The sequence below is a fragment of the Gekko japonicus genome, unplaced genomic scaffold (assembly GCF_001447785.1).
Source record: "Gekko japonicus isolate JY-2015 unplaced genomic scaffold, Gekko_japonicus_V1.1 scaffold626, whole genome shotgun sequence".
NCBI lineage: Eukaryota > Metazoa > Chordata > Lepidosauria > Squamata > Gekkonidae > Gekko > Gekko japonicus.
This window is the reverse complement of record NW_015170911.1, coordinates 906,923-923,621: the sequence shown is the minus strand read 5'-3', so window position 1 is coordinate 923,621 and position 16,699 is coordinate 906,923.

The following is a 16,699-nucleotide window of genomic DNA, read 5'->3' as shown; positions in this document are numbered from 1 at the left end:
GGGGGGGGACAAAAGCAAACCAAAATATCAACCTAAGAAACAAACGTGCTTACATATTGCCACTAAAACTAAGGCAGATCCTGTCGCATGTTTCTGCGATGCAAAAATCAGTTAACTGAGACACTGTTGTTCCTTTAGAAAGATGGGGGGAGTGGAAGCAGGTGCGTGTGTCCATTCCTGAGCAAATTGTCAATTACCTTTCCTCCTCCCTTTGAAGTAGAGGAGATGCTTCAGTGCTCTGGGATTCCTTTTTTACCTCCCAGATTAAGGAGATAACATACCCTCCCAATATTCTAAAGTTTTGGTGTGATCAAATTAAGAAATAAATTAAAAGAATGCATAGCCCTTCTGGGGGGAATCTTTGGAGGGATCCTGGTTACTTTCAGCCAGGGCTGCTGATCCGAGGTCTGTCTGAGTCACGCTCTTTTTTCAAGAACAGTTTCTATCAGAACTATGGCTTGCCCAAGGTCATCCAGCAGGTGCAAGAGGAGGAGTGGGGAATCAAACCCGGTTCTCCCAGATTAGAGTCTGCGCACTTAACCACTACACCAGTGATGTCGGGTAGGCTAAGAGGAAATGATTGGCCCAAGGTTACCAGGCACACTTCATGGCAGAGAATCTGTAACATCTTGGAGAATGGGAATCAAACCCGGTTCTCCCAGATTAGAGTCCGCGCACTTAACCACTACACCAGTGATGTCGGCTAGGCTAAGAGGAAATGACTGGCCCAAGGTTACCAAGCACACTTCATGGCAGAGAATCTGTAACAGCTTGGAGAAATAGTAGATTGGATCACATGGCCCATCAGTAGGAGGTACTGATGAGTGCAGATCTTTCTTAGCACCCCCTCTCCCAGCAATCCTTTCTGATCCTGGGGATGTTTATTCTGGGGTTATGGGATCCACATGGATCTGGGAGCTGTTCATCTTCAGATTCAGAATCTGAGAAAACTTTGGATCTTCACTAGTGGAACTGATTTCTGAACCCCAGGCTATATCCCTTTGTGTAGGCATCAGGCTCTACTCTGAACAAATTATCAGAATGGTTGCTCCAATAGAAGTTGCCAGACAGCCTCAAAACCGACAGATCCTGTCTTGTCTTAGAGTCAGTACTCCCTCTAAGCTGTGGAGTCTTGTGAGCAAACATTCTACTTTGTGAGCTACAGGCATTAAAGTTGTGAGGGAGCGGTTTGGCTACTGCATAAATTAGTTCACTCTGACTGAAAAACATGTTGCTGGACACAGTTCTGAAGAGACGGCTACAGTGGTTGCCCTGAGGCATCATGCTTGGTTACATGCCTGCAGTCTCGGCACCAAAACACAAGCTCATATCGAACATCTACAGTAGAAAAAAGAAGGCTTTTTCAGTGGGGAAAAAAAACCCTGATGATACCTCAGAGAGGGTGCAAAACTCACACACCACTGCAAAGTACTTCTTTCGTTTTCAAGCCTCAGAGTCAGAGAAGGTAGTTGTCAGGTTCCCAGCAGTCCAAGCTAGCTAGGCCTCCATCAGATAGACCATCTTATAAAAAGACCTTCTCCTCAGGATGCAGAGGAATTGCAGCCTGTTTATAGCTTTGGGATAAAGCCTCCTAAGGCATTTCCCTTCCTGTGTCTTGGCTTTTCACAGCCTAGGTACAACCTTACAGCTATGAAGAGAAAACATTTGAGAGTACCATCACCTTCAGGTCTCACTTCACCCCAGCACAGAGCCTCATGTTGTTTTCTCCAAGCAAGATGTTCTCCCCCCCCACACACACACACACAAGTAAGATGTTCTAACCATTTACATCTTCCTGTTTATTCCTCCTGCCCACTTCACATATTTCGTTATATCCTGCTGGATCTGCTTTCTCTCTTGCTAATTCTATGAGGCCTCATAGGGACTTTTTGCCATGTTTCCTGTTTTCATTTTCAGGTTGTTTTCAGGTAGAGAGTGGGCCTCTGGGACAGTGTCATTTTAAGAGCCACTAGGTGTGAATACTAAACATTATCACTAAGGGCAATTTTATTGCTAAGGCAAGTCTCAGACACTTGAAAAGACTTTCTCAGCTGTGGTCAGCCTTTAAAAACTTTGAGGGCTTTGTGTACCTAATAACAGTGGAAGGCAGGCACTATTATGTCCCTATTTAAGAAGGTAATTTCAAGGGTTGCACAGTAATACCACTGCTAAATAGGATCACATTTTGAATTCTCCCTTATCTAGCAATCACATAATTCAGGCTGCGGTCACACGGAGCATTTGCCGCGCTGACAATACGGATGGAAGGCGGATTTTCTGGGCGCGATCACACCGCAACATCTGGGAAGTGTAGAGCTCCCGTGGCTAACCCGAGACTTCCCGCCGAAGATGCGGAGTAAAAATCTAGTACCTCCGAGGTACTAGTTTCCGGAAGCCGCGGGGCAAGGGCGGGCGTCTGATCGCGTTTCTGGTGGACTTATGTGGCATCCAGTGCCCGCCGCTGTTCATCGCACACAAGGGGATTTTTTGTCTCCCAAATCTCCTCAGGTTGCGCAACAGCATCCAACAGCATATGCGCACAAAGAGCAATTGCTAGTGCACTCACACGGCGTGGCTTATGTGCCGCGCTGCAGGATACCCGTCTGGTTGGCATCTCCCCCCTAACCACGGGACCTCGACCGGGACGTGTGCTCAGGCAGCCGCGCATTAGTTTCCTCCGGGGCAATTAGCCACGCCTCCCCCCCCCGCAATATCCAGCCCATGTGACCGGGGCCACTGTCTAGCATCCACTGGATTCTGTAGGCTGTAATCTGGGAGAACCAGGTTTGATTCCCCACTCCTCCGTGTGCAGCTGCTGGTGTGGTTTCAGAGCTGTTCTCTCAAGGGCAGTTCTCCAGATATCTCTCTTAGCCCCACCTACCTCACAGGGTGTCTGTTGTGGGGAGGGGAAGACAAAGGGATTGTAAGCCACTCTGAGACTCATTTGGGGAGTGAAGGGCAGGGTATAAATCCAATCTCCTCTTCTTGTTGGAGAAATATTTCAGGTAATATAACAACCAAACAAAACAGAACAAGTATATGAACAACAGGATAACGCATGAATATACAGTTTTACAATACAAAAGAAGGGGCAAAAGATGTAAAATGAATTTGTTTGTTTGTTTGTCAGATTTCTATCCCGCTCTCCCAGCCAAGGCCGACTCAGGGCGGCTTATATGAACATGCAGAAGCATGATAGAATTATAAAGCCTTTAATGGAGATTTAACAGCTTTAGCTATCTTTAGGCTGTACATTGTAAGTTTTAAAAGAGCAAAGAGTCAACAGCATAGTATACCAGTTTCAACATGCAGTTACGGTCATAATAAAGCTATAAAGCGATTAATATATGGGTTAGACAGCGGTTCTCAACCTGTGGGTCGCAACCCCTTTGGGGGTCAAACGACCCTTTCACAGGGGTCGCCTAAGACCATCGGAAAACACAAATTTTCAATGGTCTTATGATAGCAACGAAAGTAATTTTATGGTTGGGGGTCACCACAACATGAGGAACTGTATTAAAGGGTCGCGGCATTAGGAAGGTTGAGAACCACTGGGTTAGAAGATCCAGACGCACCATAATCATTCATAAATTCCAGAACTGGCCACCACAGAGGGTGAAAGGAGGACTGAGTGATAGTTAGGATTATCAATAGAATGCAATTTATCTGAGATTTTCTCCATTATGAAGAAGTCCTAAATAATTTTAAACTATCTAGAGATCAAGGGAAGTTCCTTTTTCGTACAAAAGGAAGCCAGAGTAAGATTAGCAGCAGTTAACAATAATAAAAAAAAAGCTTTGTGGATAGAGGGGATTTTGGGATCTTACCATAGACTGAGCAAAACAATTTCGGGTTTCAATGGAAATGTGTAACCTGTCATTTTTTTGAATACGTGTGAGGATTTTCCAGAGCCTTGGAGTCAGCCTTCTGGTGAAAAATGCCACCTTTAATTGCATTCTCCACACTTACAAATTAGTTTCCACAGGCCATGTTTCTTTGCATCCAGTGCTGATAGCAACCCTTTCCTAATTGTCAGATGTGTTAAAGGGCTACTTTCTCCCAGATTGTATGACATTTAAAAGATCATGGCACTTTAACAATTTATATAATTAGGGCTTGTTCACCTGATTATGTTTTGAGTATGGTACTCCATGGTTCCTTCTTGGGTTTTTTTAGATAATCACATGCAGTGTTACCCTGAGTGAACTCTTGATTGCTGCAACTCAGTAGAATTCATGGACAAAAACAATAGTTGAAGCTAATGATGGTTGCAGAAATTAGTTTTTTTTAATTTAAAAGCTTTATTTCCTCTCCTAAAAAGGAGAGATATTTCGCTTAGTTAGAAAGGGGGAGGGTATACAGTGGGATCAAGAGAAAGATGAGTGATGTTTTAACTGGTAAAGTTAATCTGTTAGTAAAATTAAAATTTTCTTCTTTGGCTTCTTCTGTGTGTTGTCAAACTTCTTTTTTCAAACCGGTTAAATACAGTGTCTATGTTAATATATTAGTAGTGTCCCAATGGTACTCCGCTAGTAAAATCTTTTCCAACGATTTTTAAAACGATCATCCACGGGCTGACTTCTTTTAGTCTCCAAATTCAGGCAGGAACTTCCTCTATTTACTCCTCTCCGGTTTCTCGTCTCCTCCTCCGGGACGCTGCTTCTGCTGTTTGTTTGCAAACTGCAAATGCCATAATCCTTGCTCTCTTGTGCCTCTTCAAAAGGTCTCTGGCTTTGAGAATGGTTTTCTCCTTTTTCCATCTCTCGCGTATATGTTTAAACGCTGCCATTCTCTTAGCTGGACCTTCTCTCCGCAACTGTTGACTTATAAAAGCGCTCTTCAGGGCACCTTCTCGCTTGTCACAGTGTTGGAGTGTATGTAAGTATCCAGCATGTACAACTGTAAATAGATGAAACCAATCTAGATGACAGGTGTCAGTGTTAATTGACTGTCAGTAGAACAGGAATGAACAGGTTGGAACATGTCCTGAGCTGGAGTCTAGTCACAGTGACTCAGCAGCAATATGATTGGTTGTCAGATGTATATAAGTGTACAGTTTCCTAGCATTGTGTGCCTGATGGAATATGAACTGCTTGGCGAAGCACTTTGCTGGAAAATACTCTGCTTATAAATAAAACCACTGTATATAGTTGCACACTATACCTGACTCTGTGTGGTGACTATAGCAGTACCCCAGTGTGGTGATATTGGACTGGGTGGTACCAAACGGAGACCTGGGATGCAGTGACGCCAACCGCGACAGGGTTATGGGCCCAGAGAGCGTTTGAGCGACGCCTGGAGAACCTAAGCCACGTCCAGGGTGAGTCCTGACTGCAAGGAATCCAGTGTCCAGCCGAGGTTCCAGCCGGAGTCCTGGAAAGCACCTGTAAGCTGTTTTTGTCTGTGTGCTGTGAAAGCTGGAGCTGTGAGCGAGGCGGCTGCTGTCCTTCTGGGAGGAGAGGAGTACGTCCAGCTTGGAAGCGTTCCTGGCAACAGGGGAGGAGCAGACGGAGATAACAGCACGGGGGAGTCGTCGGAGCCGGAGAGTTTGGTGGCAAGGTCCATTGGGGCATGGCAGGGAGGCTCAATTTCCGACCTTTCGGCCGAGAAAGAGACTCCCACCTTCGCGCCCCGGGTCGGAGCCCCTCTTTCTGGGGCTCGTCTGGGTCTCCGCTTGCGCGGATTCCCCCCTCGACCGCGGGCGGGCGAGACGCCCATGGGAGCGACCCGAGGATGCATACGCCATTCGCGGGAGCCAGACCGGAAGCCATAGTTGCAGAAATTAGTAATTAGCTGGTTCGGAAAACAAACATATAAAGTTGTAACGATAGCTGCATCACAAATTGAGCACCATTTCCCCCTAGAAGTTCTTCTCTTGCTTGGAATGTTAAATACATGCATGGCCAGTATTCAGCATACCAGGTACCCAAAGGCAATGGGCATTCTTTAAGGTTAACTTCCCTGCTCTCAATACAGCTATCTTTCACTACTGTGAAACTGTACACTTGCTTGGTCGTTCCATACAAAGAAGCTGTTCAGTGTTAATCTCTTATTCTCATTGATTGAGTTCATGGATAAACTACATTGGCGTCTATGAATTGCAATCAGCCCTCCCAATGAAACAGTCTGTGTGTCTCTTCTCTATTCAGGTCAATTCCTTTGCGAATGTTGTGGCTTGTAGTGTTAGTGCACGTGTTTGGATGGTGTCACGTGCACACACTTTATCACATTACTTGCTGGGAACTGCCCTGTATCCACCCCATAGTATCAGCCGTGGGTCCAAGCTCAGCTCATATGCTAACCTGAAAAATCTGTTCTATGTAAATCTGACATTTATACTCAAATTTACATTAAAAACTGGAAAAAAGAAAGAAAAGCCGTTTCTCCGTACAAAGTGCAAGGCATGAAAAACCCTCTCCAGAATTTAGGTGTCAAAGCAGTTGCTCAGCCAAGGATATCTAAATGCTTGTTTACTTCCTTCAGTGTAGCTCCCGGTAGGCAACCAACAGATGTACCCCTCATGCCTTCTGAGTATTTTTGCAGTGATTTTTTTATTCAGCCAGACCGCAGTAATAGCTGCTGCTGTAATAATTTATGTTGTGATAATGACCATCTTTCGTATTATGCGATGCAATATTTAAGTGAATTGCCAGGGGCTAGGAAATGGAAATTACTGGCTGAACTTTTTAAAAAGCACAGCTCTGGTCACTGTTTATTTTATTCCATTTTTGCTCCAAACATTACAGTTATGCCCCAACCATCATCCAAGATGGGTAATAGGCAAGGGCTTATGGACTAGAGCTCTTCCTCGTCTCCTTTCACCACACATCCTATTTCTATTGAATATTTTGCCCTGCTCCCTTTTCTAACAGGACATCAGCAGTACCACCCAAAGCAGAGTTACACCCATTAACTTCAGTGCACTTGTACATCTGTGTTATGTCCCTTCAGATTGCTTCTAATTTATGGCGAGCTGATGAATTAATGATCTCCAAAACTTCCTGTCATTAACAGCCTTGTTCAGGTCTTGCAAATGGAAGACTGTGGCTTCCTTTATTGAGTCAATTCATCTCATGGTGAATCTTCCTCTTTTCCTACACCCTTCAACTTTTCCTAGCATTATTGTCTTCTCCAGTGACTCTTGTGAGCTCACGATGTGACCAAAGGACTTAGAATGATATAACTCTACTTAAGATGGCATTGCAAACTGGCTAGCAATCACACACACACACACAAAGCCCCGCACACTATCAAAGCAACAAGCACAGCAATCAGTAGAGTACCTAATCTGCAGTATTTAGCAGCAGATCAAGACATAATGAAATGGACCAAGACAGGAAGACACTAGCAACAGAGATCATGCATTAAACAAGGCTAAAGGAACACTGAAAGAGCAGGATCTTGAACTGGCACATAAAGAAGAACCATCTGGATCTCCCAGGTTAAAGACTTGGAAAGAAGGGCTCTGAAACTGAAAGCCTGTCTCTTGAACACCAACCTTTTATACCAGATGGTGACAGAGCTCAAGGCGGGACATCTGTTGATGAATTTAGCACATATTCTCAAACTATTCATGGCTTTAAAGGTTAAGACCAGCACTTGGAACTGGACCCAGAAACAAACTAGAATACGGTACAATATTGGCATAATATCCTCAGACAAGCGAGGCACACTCATCCCTCTGGCTGCACCGTTTTATTATCAGTGGGACATTTTTCAGAGGCAGGCCCAGCTAAAGCACTTCCCCTTAGTCTGACCTGGATGTTGCTGCAGCGCACGCCACAATGGTCCGAATCTCCAGAGCAGAGGTCCCCAAGCTTTTTGAGACTGTGGGCACAACTGGAAATCTGATACATTGTGGTGGGCATAGCCACAAGATGGCTGCTGCAGGACATGGAGCCACATACGCACCCAGAATAAATCCAAGTGCAGGGGAGAAGGGTAATTTGAAAAATACACTGGGGAAAAAGGAGTCAGAGAATAAGACCAATATTGCGGTGGCAGCTGCCACTGAAGCAACATAATTTTAATCTGCAGAGCTAATCGGATGTCTATTGGCCACTCAGAAGCTGTGCTTCACCTACTTTCTGGTAACACATGGTGGACACCAGGAGGCATGTCAGTGGGTGCCATGGTGCCCACAGTTACCATGCTGGGGACCCCTAAAAAGGTAAAGGTAAAGGTTCCCTTGCTCGAAAGCCAGTCGAATCCGACTCTAGGGTCATCTCCGTTTCAAAGCCGAAGAGCTAGCGCTGTCCGAAGACGTTTCCGTGGTCATGTGGCCGGCATGACTAAACACCGAGGTGCACGGAACGCTGTTACCTTCCCACCAAAGTGGTACCTATTTATCTACTTGCAATGTCTTGCTTTCGAACTGCTAGGTTGGCAGGAGCTGGAACTAGAGATGGGAGCTCACTCCATCATGCGGCACCCAGGTCTCGAACTGCTGAACTACTGACCTTCCACAGCCTGCAGTTCAGCATCTTAACCACTTGAGCCACCGCAGCTCCTGGGGACCCCTGCTCTAGGGTATTTATACTATTGAAAGGAGTGCAGTGCTGGGCATTTGTTTTGGTTGGCTCACCCTACTGAAACCACAGCATTTTACCATAACTTTCAGTTCCAAACAGGTTTGGATATACAGTTGATCTACTAAGGGTTCATTCTATAAAATACTCTCATGCATTATGTACTTCCAACATCTTCAAATGAAAACCAGGACCTGGCAACCCTACACCAAGGACAGCTGTCTGAACTTCCACCTTTCTGTCACAGATGGTGGGAAGATATTCTCTCCCTGTTGTTCATGCTTGTTGCAACTGCTCACCTGAAGCAGGGAGATAGACAGACAGACAGAAATCCCTTTTGAATTGTTAATCTCACAATGGATCTGGTTGTGATTGCTCAAGAATAGCTACAACTCAGGGCCAATTCTAAGCTTTGGGGGTCCTCAACAAGATGGTTTCTGGAGGACCCCCAACCCAAGCACGGCTGTGACCAGGGCTTTTTTTGTGGAAAAATCCCAGCAGGAACTCATTAGCATAATAGGACACACCCAACAGCAGAAACATATTAGCATATTAAGCCACACCCCTGACAGCACAGCTCATTGGCATATTAGGCCACACCCCCATGTTACCAGAAGTGTGCTCATCCAGACACACCCACCTTTTGCTTCTTATTCTGTTTACGTTGTTTGTTGCCAAAACCCAGGGCTTTTTTTGTAGCAGGAACTCCTTTGCATGTTAGGCCACACACCCCTAATGTAGCCAATCCTAATGAGTTTCTGCTGTTGGGTGTGGCCTATTATGCTAATGAGTTCCTGCTGGGCGTGGCCAACTTGGGAGCCAGCCGGAACTCCGTTCCTGTGCGTGTTCCTGTGTGTTCCTGCCCAAAAATAGCCCTGGCTGTGACACAAACTGAGAGGCCAAGCAAGAGACATGCCACTGCTGCTCTTGGCCACTATTGCTCCTTGCTCACCGGCCCAAGCTAGTGAGTAGCTGCTGCCACTCTCAGGAGCAGCCGCTTGCTCCCTTTTCCTTTCCCGCGGGGCGGTGACTACTGATAGTGTTCCGTTGCCGCTTGCTTGGGCAGGTGAGAGAACTGTGCTCCCACCTGCACCCAGACTCTGAGAGCAGAAGGGAAGGAAGGGGTGGAGCCACCCACACTCACCTGCCCAGTGAGGGGGGAGGAGTGAGCGGGCCCAGTCCTTCCGGGATGGCACCCCCAAGAAAGGGAGCGACAGCCTGTGACTCCTGCCGCCACACAGCGGCAGGTCCTCATAGCTACCTGAAGATGCCACCCATTGATGCTGACCCACTTGAAACTCAAGTGCATTCAGCAGCGTGGTAAGGAGTTGATGTGGAAGAGGGGTAAGTATAGTAGAATTGTGCCAATGTACAGGTGTATCCCCTGCAGGAATTTAACATCTAGAGCTGTGTTCCCTCTAAGCTGAGTTAGTGTGAGCTAGCTCACAGTTTTTTAGCCTCCAGCTCACAGATTTTTCTCTTAGCTCAGGAAGGATGGCTCCCGAGCAGACTAATTTATGCAGGAGCCAAATCGCTCGCTCACAGCTTTAATGCCAGTAGCTCATGAAGTAGAATTTCTGCTCACAAGACTCCACAGCTTAGAGGGAACATTGATCTAGAGACCTCCAGTTTTACAGTGGCACTCCCCAAATATGTACCAGACAAAACCCCAGAATGGACACCAGGAAATGGGAACTGTCCCTGCCAAGCAGTGATTGCTTGAATGCCTGGGGCCTCGTGCCATTAATGAAATGACTCGCTGAAACAAGCCGCTCAGATTTGGGAAGTTTCTCAGGAAAGGATGAGGCCATCCTCTCATCCGAGAGATTAAATTAATCCCTTTGGACGTTACCTTTTGGTCTTTCGTCCCATCTTCATGGGTAGCTACTTAATTTATTTGATGACAGTTATGTAAAGGTACAATTTCTGAAATTGTGATCACTAAGTTTAAAACGGATGCATTTCAAAATGCACCAAACTGATCTACACTTACTGGAGCTTCCTTTTGATCATCATCCCTTATTGCTTAAACCCTTTCATTCCCCCCACCCCCTTCCTATTTCAGCCTGCAGCAGATGGTTATATAGACTGAAAAGGAGCACACCATGCTGTCTCCTCGCATACATGGGAAATCAGCGCTGTGTTTTACAGGATGTTACACTTGCTCCTCCAAAATCCTTCAAGCCATTGCTAGCCTTTGTATACTGCTCACTGAGCAGTGGTTTGCCTCGCAGCAAACGACTGTGTGTGTGAAGGCAATTAGCCTGAGAGACAAGTGAGTTGCCAGAGATCACCAGTGAGCCCTGTTTCTCAAGGACAGTTCACACATTACCAATACTGCTGCTCCGTTGCAAGCAGTGTGCCCTCTAAGCTGAGTTAGTGTGAGCTAGCTCACAGTTTTTTAGCCTCCAGCTCACAGATTTTCGTCTTAGCTCAGGAAGGATGGCTCCAGAGCAAAATAATTTATGCAGGAGCCAAACTGCTTGCTCACAACTTTAATGCCAGTAGCTCACGAAGCAGAATTTTTGCTCACAAGTAGAGGTCATTTCGGGGGGGGACGCGGGGGAACGCAGTTCCCCCGGGTGAGGTGCAGGGGGGCGGGGCACATGACGAAGCCCCACCCCCTGCTTCCGGCCGCCCCGCTTCCAGCCCTCATTCAGCCAGGAGGAGGCAGGAGAAGAGGGAGGGTAAGTTGCTTCCTCCCCTAGCTTTTTTTCTACGAAATGTCCCCTGCTCACAAGACTCCGCAGCTTAGAGGGAACATTGGTTGCAAGATGGGCTGCCAATTGTATGCCAGTTTACGAGTGGGGAGGAACTGGCATCAGTGAAAGCAGAGTGTGGAAACTTTAAAAAAAAAACATTTTTATTGCTTTTTGGAAACTTTCAATGGTATGGCACTGAAATTGAAATTTTAACTCAGCAGATAGACTTCTCCTGCTTGGTTTTGGAGGGTAGCCGTGTTGGTCTGCAGGAGAACTGTTGTATTTGAGTCCAGTGGCACCAACAAGCAACCAATAAATGTTTCAGGGTGCAAGCTTTCAAGAGTCACAGCTCCCTTCGTCAGACACGAAGCTCCTGCTGAGAAATGCTTATGCAAAACAACTGCCAGCTACAGTAGCAATCTTTAGACAGCCAGTGTAGTGCAGTCAAGAGCGGTGGACTCAAATCTGGAGAAACAGGTTAATTTCCCAACTTCTCCACATGCAGCCAGCTGGGTGACCTTGGGTCAGTCACAGCTCTCTCTGAGTTGTTCTCTCAAGAGCAGTTCTCTCAGAGCTCTCTCAGCCCCACCTACCTCACAGGGTGTCTGTAGTGGGGAGAGGAAAGGAAGGAGATTGTAAGCCACTCTGAGACTCCGAGTGAAGGGCAGGGTATAAATCCAATCTCTTCTTCCTCTTCTTTTATATATTTATATTAATTTTTTCCACTGAATGGGCTCTCAAATTGGCTTACTTGTTCTCTCCTCCCCCCATCCGTCACAAAAACAACTCTGTGAGGCAGTTTAGGCTGAGAGATCGTGATGGGCCCAAGTTCATTCAGTGAATTTCCATGGCATAGCAGGAATTCAAACCTGGTTTCCCCAGGTCCTAGGATGACACGGCAATCTCATATGACCAACTTTCTTTCTCTCAACAGGAGTTCTTAAGGCAGAATGCAGTCTGCTGGGTTAGGTTGCATGCACAGGTCCAATGAGAAGCTGCAATGGCGGTACTGGACCCAGCTTGCTGATTTCACACTGCTTGGCTTTCCTTTATTATGCTGAAAACTGGTTAATTATGAAGTACCAGGAGAAAACCGTTATTGACAACTGTCAATAAGTTAGAACCTACCAACTTGGTACGAGAGGGAGGAGAGATGCGCCAGGTACTCTCTCAGCATGATCTATCTCACAAGGTTTTTAAGAAGTGGGGAGATAGAACATGGGTACTGCCCTGAGCTTGTTGGAAGTAGGATAAGAATGGAATAAAATGAAGGACATATGCGGAATAAAAATGTAATAGATAAACAACGTAATATGTTCCTTGTGGTTAAATGGCAAAATGAATCGCATTTTCCTAATCATTCCTACAAAGCCACAAATGTGGGGATGCTTTTGATATGGTTGCTGTTATTTCGCATTTGGATTGGAGGGGAATGCCTATGAAGGAGGCATTAGAGAAGACGAGAACACTAATTAAATGTCATACTTCCTTGATGCATTTTGATCCCCTCTTTTTCATTCAAAAGCACCAGCTAAACCTAGAGGAAGTCAGATGGATTAACATTAAATCCATGACTTAGTCTGGCAGATGTCCATTTTGAAGGCTCACAGGCTATTATTGGTTCAGGAAATCATGGAATTATTCTCTTCAGCCCTCTTTCTTGATAGTCCTATAAATACTGTGGAATCACTACCCTGACCCCCACCTCCCCCTCGCTGATCTACCCTGCCAGCCGCTCCCATATCCGTATTACAGTGACAAGACAAACTGTGCATTATTGATCATTCCAATATTTTTGAAACCACAAGCCTGATGACAGTTCATTCAGCTGTGAAAGCAATTTTATGCAAAGCTTGCATCAGATCCCAATATTTTCATGAAAGAAAGTAGGGTAAGGGATTGGTTTTATTTCCGTGTAAGCATGGATTCAAGCATCTGCCTTTGCCTCTGAATTCTGACAGTTACATGCCACCAGAGATCCGTATGAAATCTGGTTTGCAGAAAAGTTCAATATACATTTGGCCACCTAAGCACCAATAATCATGTAGGTACCATGTCTTAAAATACTGGCTTGCTTGGTAGGTGGTGGCAGTGTCAGAAACTACATCTTAAATTCATTTACTAAGCCAATTTGATGTTTAGTTCAAAGTGACTGCCAAACACAACACGTTGGAAAGAGTAGATTCAGGTGGGGTAGCCATATTGGTCTGAAGCAGCAGAACAAAGTTTGAGGCCAGTGGCACCTTTAAGACCAACAAAGTTTTATTCTAGGTAAATAGGTTTCATGTGCATGCACACTTCTTCAGATACATTGAAATGGAAGTTACCAGCCATTTCCAAGGGAAACCTGGAAGCTATGCCAGTCCTCTCTAGGAATTGCCAGAAACTCTGTGGTATTACTATGTAATTTCTGGCAATTCCTAGAGATGTGTAACATCACGTTTGTATTTTTCTGGAAGTGACGTCACCCCATTGCTGATGGCCACCCCTTATACCCCCCCCACCCTTGGTTTCCTTCTGGAAAATACTTGCCATTGCTATTTGACTACATGAAACTGACTAGGCAGATGACAGAAGCGAACCAGCAAGTGATGAACTTTCCCCAAACTTTTTATTATCAAATGGCTACCTGCCAGGGACTGTTAACTAAGGGCAAGGGAAGCAGAAGTCAAAAGAGGAATGTAGGAGGGCACTCAATTAAGGATTTATGCTCAAAAAGGCTCTCAGGTTATATCCATCCCACTGCTCTGGTCTGTAAGTCACTGAATGTGTTATAAATTCCCTAGGTTGTCTCTAATGGATGGTTTTCAGATTTTAAATTGAAGTTAAATGTTTTCCCCTAGCATAAAACCTTCAAGAACACATTGTGTTGATGTGGTTTCTCACCTTTAAACCATTTGACCTCTGGAAATTTCAAGAAGAAAGTGACATAAATGTATAGGAAAAAAGCAAATGGCAATCTCTGAAATATATAATCCCGTCCCATTTGGACATTATAACAGAAAACCTTCTCTGATCCCATCTTTGTCAGGCATATGCAACCAGTTGGGCTTTCAATTCATGGAGACACCCGTTTTAGAGGCGAATTGGTTATTGCTTGTTTTATTTATTTATTTCAAATATTTATGTACCGCATCTTCAAATTTAAAAAATCTCAAAATCACTTTCAAGAATCGTTAGCATGCCACAAGAATATTGTCAGCTGTATAGAAGTTGAACTGCAAGCAAGCAGCAGCGTTAATTAAAGCAACAGCTCAGAACTGTGAGAAACCCAGTACTAAGGTGAAAAACCACATGTAGGGTTGCCAGCCCTTCAGTGGCAACTGGCAAGAGATTGAGGGGAGTGGAAATTCAGGAAATTGGTTCTGCTCAGTGCTGCAACATCACTTTTGGGTAGAGATCTAGAAGTGATGTCACCATGCTGCATGACACTCTAGGAATTTCCCCAGTGTCTATGGTAAAGCTCGTTCATTCATTCACTCATTCATTTATGGTCACTTAAGATCATAGAGACTGGGGGATTAATATTGCTTAATGCTGATTTCCCCACCACCGCTGCACAACCATTCACTGCAGCTGCTCCAGTGTGGGCCAGCCAGGAATGGGGGAGTATTTATTGGTTCAATTGGTATCAGTGGTGGTTTACCTACCTATAGAGCTGCGTGTAATTAAGGGATAACAGTATTTCTTGTAGGAGGCAATTTTTGTCAAGGACATGCCAGCTTGTGTAGACTTTCTGTTTGTACCCTATGAATGGCATTTTTGTATGAGTGTTATTCTTAGGAGTTGGCAATTCTAAGAAAGTATGCAATCTTCAATTCCCTCTTGACAGAGAAAGGTCCCAAAACAGGACAAACGTTCTGGAACATCTCGTCTTTGAACACTGGAGGAACATATTTGTATTTGTATACCAAAGAAATATGATTGCATTGCACAACTGGAAGCTTGTGAACTTTTTCATGGATTCTGTCCTTGAATTATTACTTTGCTGAGAGCCATTTATGGATTAATTATATTGTATAATCTTGCAACCACAATTTATGATGGTATAGGAATTTGTTCCAATTTGTTGAAACTATGATAGTGACTGTATGTTGTGGCTTATATTGTGGCAATATTATTATTGTATACAAAACATTAATAAGACTTTGACACAACTTTTGAGATATTGTAACAAAAGACTGAGACAAAATTATAAAATACTAGAAAATTATAATATTTTTTTATGCTGGGGAGAAACAAAAAACAAGAAAAGAAAATTATACATTTTTGTACAAAAGTTGATTTAGATTTATTGGTGCTTTTTCGTAGTTGGTTCTTCTCATTATTCTATAGAGGGCAAATGGCATCCACACATACATGCAGACACAAGACAACAACATTAAAAGTGAAAACTTAGCTATCTGAAAATGCTAGTCAAAGAAAAATACTGGCATCCAGTAAAAAGTTCTGCTAAGGGCATTCCATAAGTGCCACAAAAGAAAAAGCCTAGTACATAATATAGAAGAAGAAGGGAAGGTGGAGGAGGAGGAGAGATTGGATTTACACCCTGCCCTTCACTCGTTGTCTCAAAGCAGTTTACAATCTCCTTTCCCTTCCCCTCCCACAACAGACACCTCGAGAGGTAGGTGGACCTGAGAGAGCTCTGAGAGAATTGCTCTTGAGAGAACAGCTCTGAGAGAACTGTGACTGACCCAAGGTCACCCAGCTGACTGCATGTGGAGGAGTGGGGAAACAATCCTGGTTCTCCCAGATTACAGTTTGCACTCTAAACCACTACACCAAACTGGCTATTAACTGCTACACCAAACTGGCTGGCAGCCCTGGTGTCTGCCTGTGGGCTGGCTGCTGCATTTCAAGCCATGGTGAAGAGTAACAAATGATGATACAGTTAATGTTTGAAGGAGAGGCCATCTGCCTCCTGGTGGCACCTGGAAGAGGAAGCTGCCATGTTTTTAAGGGCTGCTGGAGTGGTTGTGATTGGAGTCCGTTTGTTTTTTATTTGTTTTTGTATTATTTGTTTTTGTAAATAAATCTGTTGCGTCCCTTCACTAGCAGCTGGGGTCAGTTTTCGGAAAACCTGGAGACTCTTCTTAAATTCACTTTATAACACAAACTAATTCAAGGTTTTGAACTGTCTTCCAACTAAAGCTTCTTCAGGTGGAGGATCTTGGTGTGACCTAATCTAGAGGTGACCAGATTAGGTGTGTCCAGATCACTTTGTTTGAGGAAGGTCTGCAGTGCTGCAAAGCAGGAAAAAAGATGAGGTTTTATACCCCACTTATCTTCACCTTAAGGAGTCTCAAAGTGGCTTACAGTTGCCTTCCTTTCCTCTCCCCACAACAGGCACCCTGTGAGGTAGGTGGGGCTGAGAGAGTTCTGAGAGAACTGTGACTGGCCCAAGGCCACCCTGCAGGCTTCATGTGGAGGAGGAGTGGAGAACCTCAAACCAGGTTCTCCAGATTAGAG